The sequence below is a fragment of the Trachemys scripta genome, chromosome 6 (genome assembly GCF_013100865.1).
Source record: "Trachemys scripta elegans isolate TJP31775 chromosome 6, CAS_Tse_1.0, whole genome shotgun sequence".
In the NCBI taxonomy this organism is placed as follows: Eukaryota; Metazoa; Chordata; order Testudines; family Emydidae; genus Trachemys; species Trachemys scripta.
In genome coordinates, this window is record NC_048303.1 from 103498014 (window position 1) to 103506655 (window position 8642).

General features: G+C 40.1%; 1 long non-coding RNA gene across 2 annotated transcripts in view; it reads right to left on the bottom strand.

Moving 5' to 3' along the window:
* Positions 1 to 1420: 1420 nt before the first annotated feature.
* Positions 1421 to 8642, bottom strand: part of LOC117878667 — a 52450-nt gene continuing 45228 nt past the window's right edge. For both annotated transcript variants that reach the window (XR_004646051.1, XR_004646050.1), the window contains 2 exons: positions 4887 to 4980; positions 1421 to 4426 (listed from right to left, as the gene is read on the bottom strand). This is a non-coding gene — a long non-coding RNA (uncharacterized LOC117878667). The remainder of the gene's footprint in view (positions 4427 to 4886; positions 4981 to 8642) is intronic.

Consider the following 8642-nt stretch of genomic DNA (forward strand, 5'->3'; position numbering starts at 1 on the left):
CAAAAGGATCTTGTCCCATTCTTCTTCATAGAAGGTGATCTTGTAGCCTGCAACAACATCGATGGTGTGATGGCAGCCCTCAACATCGTTCACGATCCAGATGAGTGGAGACTGTTCATTGATTCATCGAAGACGAGTCTTAAAGCTGTTTTACTGCATAATGGCAATGTTTTGCCATCAATTCCAGTTGGTCATGCAGTCCATCTGAAGGCAACCTATGACAACATGAAACAACTTTTGAGGTGCATAAACTATGACCAACATCAGTGGCAGCTTTGTGGCGATTTGAAGGTTGTTGCTCCCTTGCTTGGTCTGCAGACTGGATACACAAAGTAATGCTGTTTTCTCTGCAAATGGGATAGTTGTGCAAGAGATTCCCACTACATCAAGAAAGATTGGCCACTCCGACAGTCATTGGAGCCTGGGAGGAAAAAAGTGTTCATCATCCACCACTTGTTGAATCAAGGAAGATTTTGTTACCACCCTTCCACATCAAGCTGGGTCTGATGAAGAACTTTGTCAAGGCCATTGACAAAACACAAGCAGCTTTCAAGTACCTCCATGGAAAATTTCCAAGGCTAAGTGAAGCTAAGATAAAGGAAGGTGTCTTTGTTGGTCCTCAGATTCGTGAAGTTCTTTGAGACGATGCATTTGACCATGCACTGCATGGCAAGGAAAAGACGGCATGGAAAGCCTTCCAGTTAGTGGCAATAAATTTTCTCGGAAACAACAAGGTAGACAACTACAGGTTGTTGGTGGAAAACCTCCTCAAGGCATACAAAAGCCTTGGTTGCAACATGTCACTAAAGATACATTTTTTGCACTCTCATCTAGATTTTTTTTTTTCCACCAAACTGCGGAGCAGTGAGCGACGAGCACGGCGAGCCATTTCACCAGGACGTTGCAACAATGGAGAAATGTTATCAGGGCAAATGGAGCCCATCAATGCTTGCAGACTATTGCTGGACAGTGACAAGAGATGTTCCATTTAATGAATGCAAGAGACAAGCCAAGAAGCACCGAGTAGACACGGAATAGAACTAAACTATGTACATAATCGTTTTTTGCCTTTTGTTTCATAATCAATTTTATTTATATAACCCTTTTGCTGATTTTTAAAGTGTTACATAAACAGGACAGGTGAAATATCATGTAAAGCAACCATAAACACATGAAAAGACCTAGGTTTACAATTTATGATTAAAACTCTACTATCTACACAATATACATAGACATAAAATGTAAAAACTTAAATATCTTAGAAACAGTAGCCAATCAGTTGTTTTAATTGTCATATTTGACTTCAGCACATCAAAATACATAATAAATAGCACATTTTATCTCTGAAGCAGACGACTTTTCAAGAACTGTAGACCAGTGTTATTTTTGGTACTTATTTTATAATTTAACTCTACTCCAATACTGAAAGAAATGTTTTATTTTAAAGTTAGCATTTTCTTAGTTAATAACTTTGTTTTCTTGATTTTATTGTAGTTGAAAGTTTTAATAAAATGTCTATAATAGACACAGATACTAAAGCATATTTCTTTCAATAAGCAATATGGATTCCAGAATCTTTGAGGCCCTTTAGCAGATGTCCGTCTTCTAGGTTGAGCAGCTGGTCAGTCCCACCGTCCTCCCCAGTAAAACTAAAGTGGATCCAGCTCAACGTTCAGATGCCTTTTTTTAAATTTATATAGATGCCTACGTAATACCTATAAACATTTTGAATTGTTTGTGATATGCAAGTACCTATAGGCTACACCTACACTGCATGCTTCTTTCGATGGTGTGTAGCGGATGTAGGCAGGTTTAAGTAGCAGTGGTGCCAGCAAGATACAGCTTCGGCAAGTAGAGTAAAGACACACGTAAAGGGGGTGGGTAGGTATCAGAGTACTACATAGGTCTCTGTCTTGATGGGAGAGCCAACTCCAGCTGAGGAGAAAGGCTCTGGCAAGAGGGAGCTGCTGAGAAAAGGCTCAGCTTTTCCTTGTTGCCTGCCAGAACCTTTCACTGACACGTTAACTACACACCACGAGGACACAGCTTGCTTTTCAATGCCGTGTGTAGCTACACATATTCTACACACTGCTGAAAGTCACGTGCAGTGTAGACATAGCTAGAGAAGCAATAGCTGCTTTATAAATAATGAGGGGAGAGTGGGGAGTAGAGGAGAGAGTTACTTAAAAATTAATTTTTACCTTGCAAAACCTGAGGTGTTGGGAAATGTGGATAGGCAATATGTTGTGCTAAGCTGAAGCTTAGTTTCGTCTAACTTCAATGAAGTTTGCATTCATGCCACAAAATGCACTGAGATTTTATATTTTTCCATGCACTATTTTGAAAATTGAAGCCCTCCTTTTTTCAGCGGTTTTTAGCAACTTTAGATTGTTGAAAATGCTAATGGAACATTGGGGAAGATGAAGGTTTGTAGAAGGTCTGAACTAAGAGGGGGAAAATGTTTCTTTTTGCAAAGCTTATTTTTCACACCACTTTTGCTGGATGGGAGAACTTTGTTTGCTCTAAAATGTGCTTTTTGGAGCAGTGGAACAACGACTTTCCCAAAGCTTTCTTCAGTGTCGCACACGTGAAGAGCTTTCAAAAGAAAAAAACGTTAGTATTATTTTTATGAAACACTCTCTTCACAGCAGTGGTTTTCCAAACTCATTAGCTCTAATTTTGTCTTTCAGACAGCTTAACATTTATACACGTTTGGTTAATCAAGCCTTATGTAAGTGAACATAAGTTGTAATAGAATATTAAAGCAATTGGCTCTCTGATAATAGAATCCATGCCAGAACAAACAATCTATGTCAGCGGGGATCTATTAGTAATGAGGAAGGAGTATTAGAAGAACTAATAATCAACTGGAAAGAGGTCATTTTGAAGGAAATTATGTACATGCAATTTCATGCCATTACCTCATTGGACAGGAACATTTGATACAATATGTCAAATCCTATCATTGGTCCATTATGTCTAGTATCTGGCATCCAGCAGTGGCTAGTATCTGATATGAAAGCCTGCATGGTGTGGGGCAGGAGGCTTATGATAAGCTTCTTTCCCTTCAGTCCAAGTTTTTTTTCTTTTTTTTAAACCTTTATTTACCATAAAATTATCTTGCCAATTTAAAAACCCATGCACAATATTTGACACTAACATCCTGAACATTTATGCAGGATGGATTTACTTTGACAGGAAGATAAACTGCAGGAGGAGTCCTCTCCCCCCAAGATCTTGGTTTTGAGTTAGAAATTACAATGAAATCTTAATTTCACACAAAACCCTATAACTTTGGCCACCTTGGGATTGTTTCCTGAGTTTGCAAGGCAGTAGGCATGCTGGTTTGCAGTAGTTTGTTTGCTGGGCAGCCACTTCCGCAAGCAATGGATGTGCAGGTTCCCATCTTACTCCACATGGTGCCCCCCTCCGATAGCATAACTGCCAAGCAAGCTCACATGTACCCTGGAAAGGAATCTAATAATGTCTCATGGTGTCAGTTTGAGTTTGTCTGGTCACCAAGGCAACAGCTGTTTGTATTGGGCATTACATATTTACAGTTTTACTCTTTAGCATAACACACCAGGCCCTCTCCTCCCACACCAACGTCCTTGTGCTGGGCAGATTTTGGCTGGAGAAACAGCATATTGAGAGCCACAAATCCCCATTTTAGATCAACTCTCCGATAGAGGCAGCTTAACAAAATTATTCTATTTTGCAAAATGGCTGTCTAAAAATGACACCACCTTCCTCAAATCTACTCACTTTGCATAAGTTTTTACTGGTATTTATTTCTGTAAGAATTCATGGGAGGGGGGATTCTACTCCACCTTATGCATTAACATAATTCCTTATGACCAATGAGGGTAAAAGGGATTGCATTGGTATTACAGAGGGACTAATTTGGTTTGCAAAACCTTCATTACTAGCAATGATCCACAAAAATGAGAACCCAGCTTAACTCTCAGAGTCCAGGCTGAGTTTACAGGGCTTGATGTTAGAAAAAACAAAAATCTTTTCATGTGTAAATGCAGCACAATTGATCTAACGTTGTTTCAGGAACGTCTGCTGGTAATGCCATTTTTAGAGAGCCCTATTTCAAAGCAGAATTTTCAGTCCATGTTTATTTAGCTGGTACTGTTGTATCAAAAACAATCAAAGATATATTGTAAATTAAAACAAAAAGTTAACTTCAAAGCTTTCAGCAGGGTGACTGAATGACAAGCGTTCTCAGACGTAAACCGGGTTAATACAAGCCTCAGGTCTCTCTCTCACACATTGCCATGGTGTAAAGCAGTGTTTCTAAGTGTGAAGCCCATTGCAAGAGAGAGCCACTAAGAGGAAATCATACCATCCCTACTGGAGATAACACTGCAGAATTTGCAAAGAGGTTTCTTGCTGGTTTATTATGCAGATAATTTTCCACCTGTAAAATAAAGACATTTTATCTGGTGAGTAACCTACGCTGGGAATGTGGAAGTTACAACGTTAGGAAGCTCAGAATTGCAGCAGTGTCAAGTTTATGAACCAAGTTCACATAAGGTACATCTCAGCAGAAGAAAGTCTGCCTGCAGGGGATTGTGGTGGTGCAGAGCTTGGGAGTTTAGGTGAGAAGAGGTTGTGTGTTCTTAGTGAGGGGCCATCTAGGGGAAGGATGTGGCAATTCAGCACATTGCCATGGCAACCTGTGTCAGCTAGGGTCCTATTGAGCTTCTGGCAGAGATTAAAGCCGCCCTCATCCAGAACTCATGTGATGTGAAACTATAACATGCCCTGCTTTGGGGGGTGAACTCACCCCTGAGTTCAGCACATAAAAATATTGTTACAACATATCAGATAACCCTCATCCAAATATTTTTTCTCATCTTTGCATACCAGGTACTCACTATTGCCTGGGACCAGGAGATTTGGCAAACGTCTTCAGATTTGTATCACACATACAGTAGGTGCTCAGGACGGCTATAAGGAGCACAAATGTACCTAGACCAAGAGAGAGAGAGAGGGAGCTCACAATCATATCCAACTTTTGGATTAAAAAGATATGTTTGCTTACAGCCAAATTTTACATCTTTCAGTGCTTTTATTCCTATTTGTGCCAATGGACATTGTGTGAATAAGCGTGAAATCCCACCTGTGCAGTGGACCAATACAAGGCCCATGCACCACTTAAGTGCACAAAAAGAGGGTGAAGTTTACCCCTAAAACTACGTGAAAACGAAGTCTTTCAGCATTTGGACCATAATGCCTATCGTTATTGCAAACAATTGTATTCATTTTTACTGGCATAGGACTATCTGCATCAGCAGTTGAAGCCCAATACAAGAGCATCTCTCACCCCCTTTCCCAGCAACACTTCGTTCTAAAAGGCTGATATTTAATAGAGGTGCAGTGAATTTTCCAGGCACCTTTATGTCTAGAGAGAAGTAAGCAGGTCAGTTCATAGCCTGAAATGAGAGTTTTGAATACTGCCTACATACCTAAAACCACTGCACCACTGTATACACGGTGTGCACTTGGCATATGGAAAACTAAATGAGGACAACATATATATTATATGGGCTACAGTATTGTTTAAGTGCTAGATCCTCAGCTGAGGTAAATTGGTATAGCTCCATAAAAGTCTATGGCACTATACCAATTTACCCCAGTAGAGAACAGGCTTGAGGGCCAAATCCATTTCTGAGATAGATATACACACACTTTTAAAAATAATTCATCATCCTGGAACTGGCGCCTTGGAGTAGATTTTTCATTCCTATCACTTGATTATGGCTACTAGGGCACTTAAATACCTTTTTTTGAAAATCTGGTCCCCAGTGTTGCTGTGCTGAGAGCAGCAATGCCTAATTTAGGAGCCAAAGCCTCATTTTCACAATGGATTTAAGCACTTGAGATTTAGGCTCCTATATCAGTTAGGCATAGCTGCTCTCAGCGCAGCAAGATGAATTCTTTAAAAATCTGGGCCTTGGAAAACATGTTGTTTCTAATTTTAGTAACTTAAACAGATTTATGTCGGACCAGACAGAAGCCATAATCATCAGTCCAGATAGCACTGGGAATAATGTGTGTTCTATTTCACTTATGTCATATTTCCAAAAAAATGTAGACACATAAGGAAAACTCAGCTTTCATTCCTGCTCCAAGAAAGTGCGTCAAATTTTCCTTAAAGCTGCACTGCAAATCTCATATAGAAAACTGACAACCATATCTTGGAAACAGAAACCTTTAAAATGTTTTACCAGATAAGTCCTGGTGCAGAGGGAAAATACGTTTTTTTAAAAGAATATAAAAAGATTAGAAACTGAAGCCAGGCCTTTTTCCAACAAGCAAACTACATTTTTGTATTAAAATTATGCCATCATCTGGATTATAAATTAGTCTCCTGATCTCCCTCCTTGCTTATGAAGTCTAAATTTGAAAGATATTAATTGCTTAGTGATTTGCAACAGAGAAAAGAGTTTATTACTTTCCATTCTTCATTATGGAGGCTCTCTTTAGATTAGAGACATTTGGAATGCTGTCCCCTTGTCAAATCAAAGGATAAAAACACATTCAAAAAATTCTGTCCTCTGAACAACAACAACAACAAGTTGCATGATCTCAGGATTTGAGACCTGTTGGCTAGCTGCTGTCTTCCATCCGATAGGCTGCATACAAAAAAAAAAAAAAAAAAAGGCAGCAAGTTGGAAAAGTACTACCAATTACCAGTGATGGGGGAAAACCTTGAAGGAGTCCAGGAGAATTGAGATCAGATTTTTAAAACAGTGCATGGAAAACTTTGAGATGGCCTGAAATGAACCTATTTCTCTGTAGGTCTCACCCATGGAAAATTAAATACATCACTGAATTACTACTACAACCTCACAGGTGTGCACGGCTCCTAGGCACTGAGACTTAAACATGCATGCTCAGCTATATTATAGACCTGAACAGTCTGTGCTTGAACTGGCTCAATTACTAACATTTCAATTGATGCACAATGTAGTAGAAAGAGAGCCTGAGACATAAACCCTTGTATCAGAGGCCTGGTGTGAGGCAGGACCTGCTCACAGAATTTGGTAAGAACAGGGCTGATATTGCACAAATACACATTCCTAAGAAGTGCTAGTCACAGAATGCTCACGCAAACACATCCTGATATCAAGTGGTACCAGAACATCCTGATATCAAGGATGGTACAAAAACATTCCCCAAGGATAACAGGAACACACTGATCCCTCCTAAAAGACAAGGTTAGAATGACAGTACATAATAGAGATGTTTTGATTGAACCAACAGATACAAGAGGATGGTTGATACTGCCCCCTGAGGTCATTAGTTAACTAACTATATCAGAGGAGCAGTACTAACTTGTTTGTACCAGGGTATAAAGATTTATCTCAGAGGGAGTATCTTTGTCTAGCCTAGTGAGGAATGGAAAGTCCCACCATTCACTGAGAGGGTCCATTGTTACAGGCATACAAGTATTAGTGGTCTGGTAGAGTCTAATAGGGATACTAGTAGTGTGGTTTGTTGGCAATAAACCTGGCTGGGTGCCTTCATCCCTTAACGGATCTTGTGGTCATTGGGTTGTTTGCTTCAAGTCTGCCAGGCCAGCTGTCTGTGCAGGGCTGGGGCAGCACACAGAGGGAAAACACACACATGCATCCACACACACTAGTCATGCAGTAACAGTTTAAGTTTTGCCCTCTGTCTACACTAGTACTGCCTTAAATCATTTCAGTTGCAATGTCTTTTGGATATCTACCCCTTCATTCCTCACTCAGCTCTCTGAAGCATTGCATTGTGGAAGATTTCAGGCCACCAGTGCACTATGGAACAACAAATGGAATTGTTTCAGTTAGTTATTTTGTGTCTTCAATACAGGTGGTTGGAAATTTTCCATCAGAATAATCTGCTGATGGAAAATGCCCTTTTTTTTTTAAACACAAGAAAAAAAAAATCAAATTTGCAGAAAAATCAAAATGACAGCTGGCTGATTGGCTATCTGCCTGGGGAGGTCTTGTCAGCTTTGTGTTCTCCAGGCAGGCTGAAAGTGAAATTGACAAAAGCCTTCCGGGAAGAAAGATTCTATATTGGTTGTCCCAAAACTGAATGTTTTTGGAAATCCCTTACTTAAATAGGAATAGGAGTTAGAGAAACAAAATGTCAAAAAAACACCTCACTCCCCAAGCAGAGGAGCCTGGGAACCCACGCTGCATAATTTTGAGAGTCCCTTCTGTTCGATTTAATTACCATACCAGAGAACTCCCTAGCTGAAAGAAAGTTGCCATGACACATAGGTTATGCCTTCACTTGGAGCTAGGGGCATGATTCCCAGCTCATGTAGATATTCGCATGCTAGCTCAATGAGAATTAGTGGGCTAGAAATTGTAATGTAGCCAGGGTAGCATGGGCAGCGACAAGAGGGGGCACAAGTTAGCTGCCCAAAATACGCACCCTTGGGGTGCAGGTGGGGTTATACAGGGTGGCTAGCCATGCCACCGCTGCACTGTTTTTAGCAAGCTCGCTTAATGAACGCTAGTATGAGTCTGCATACTTCAGATAGCCAGGGCTGGCTCTAGCTTTTTTGCTACCCCAAGCAGCAAAAAAAAAAAAAAAAAAAAAAAAAAAAAAAAAAAAAAAAAAAAGCCCCCCCCCCC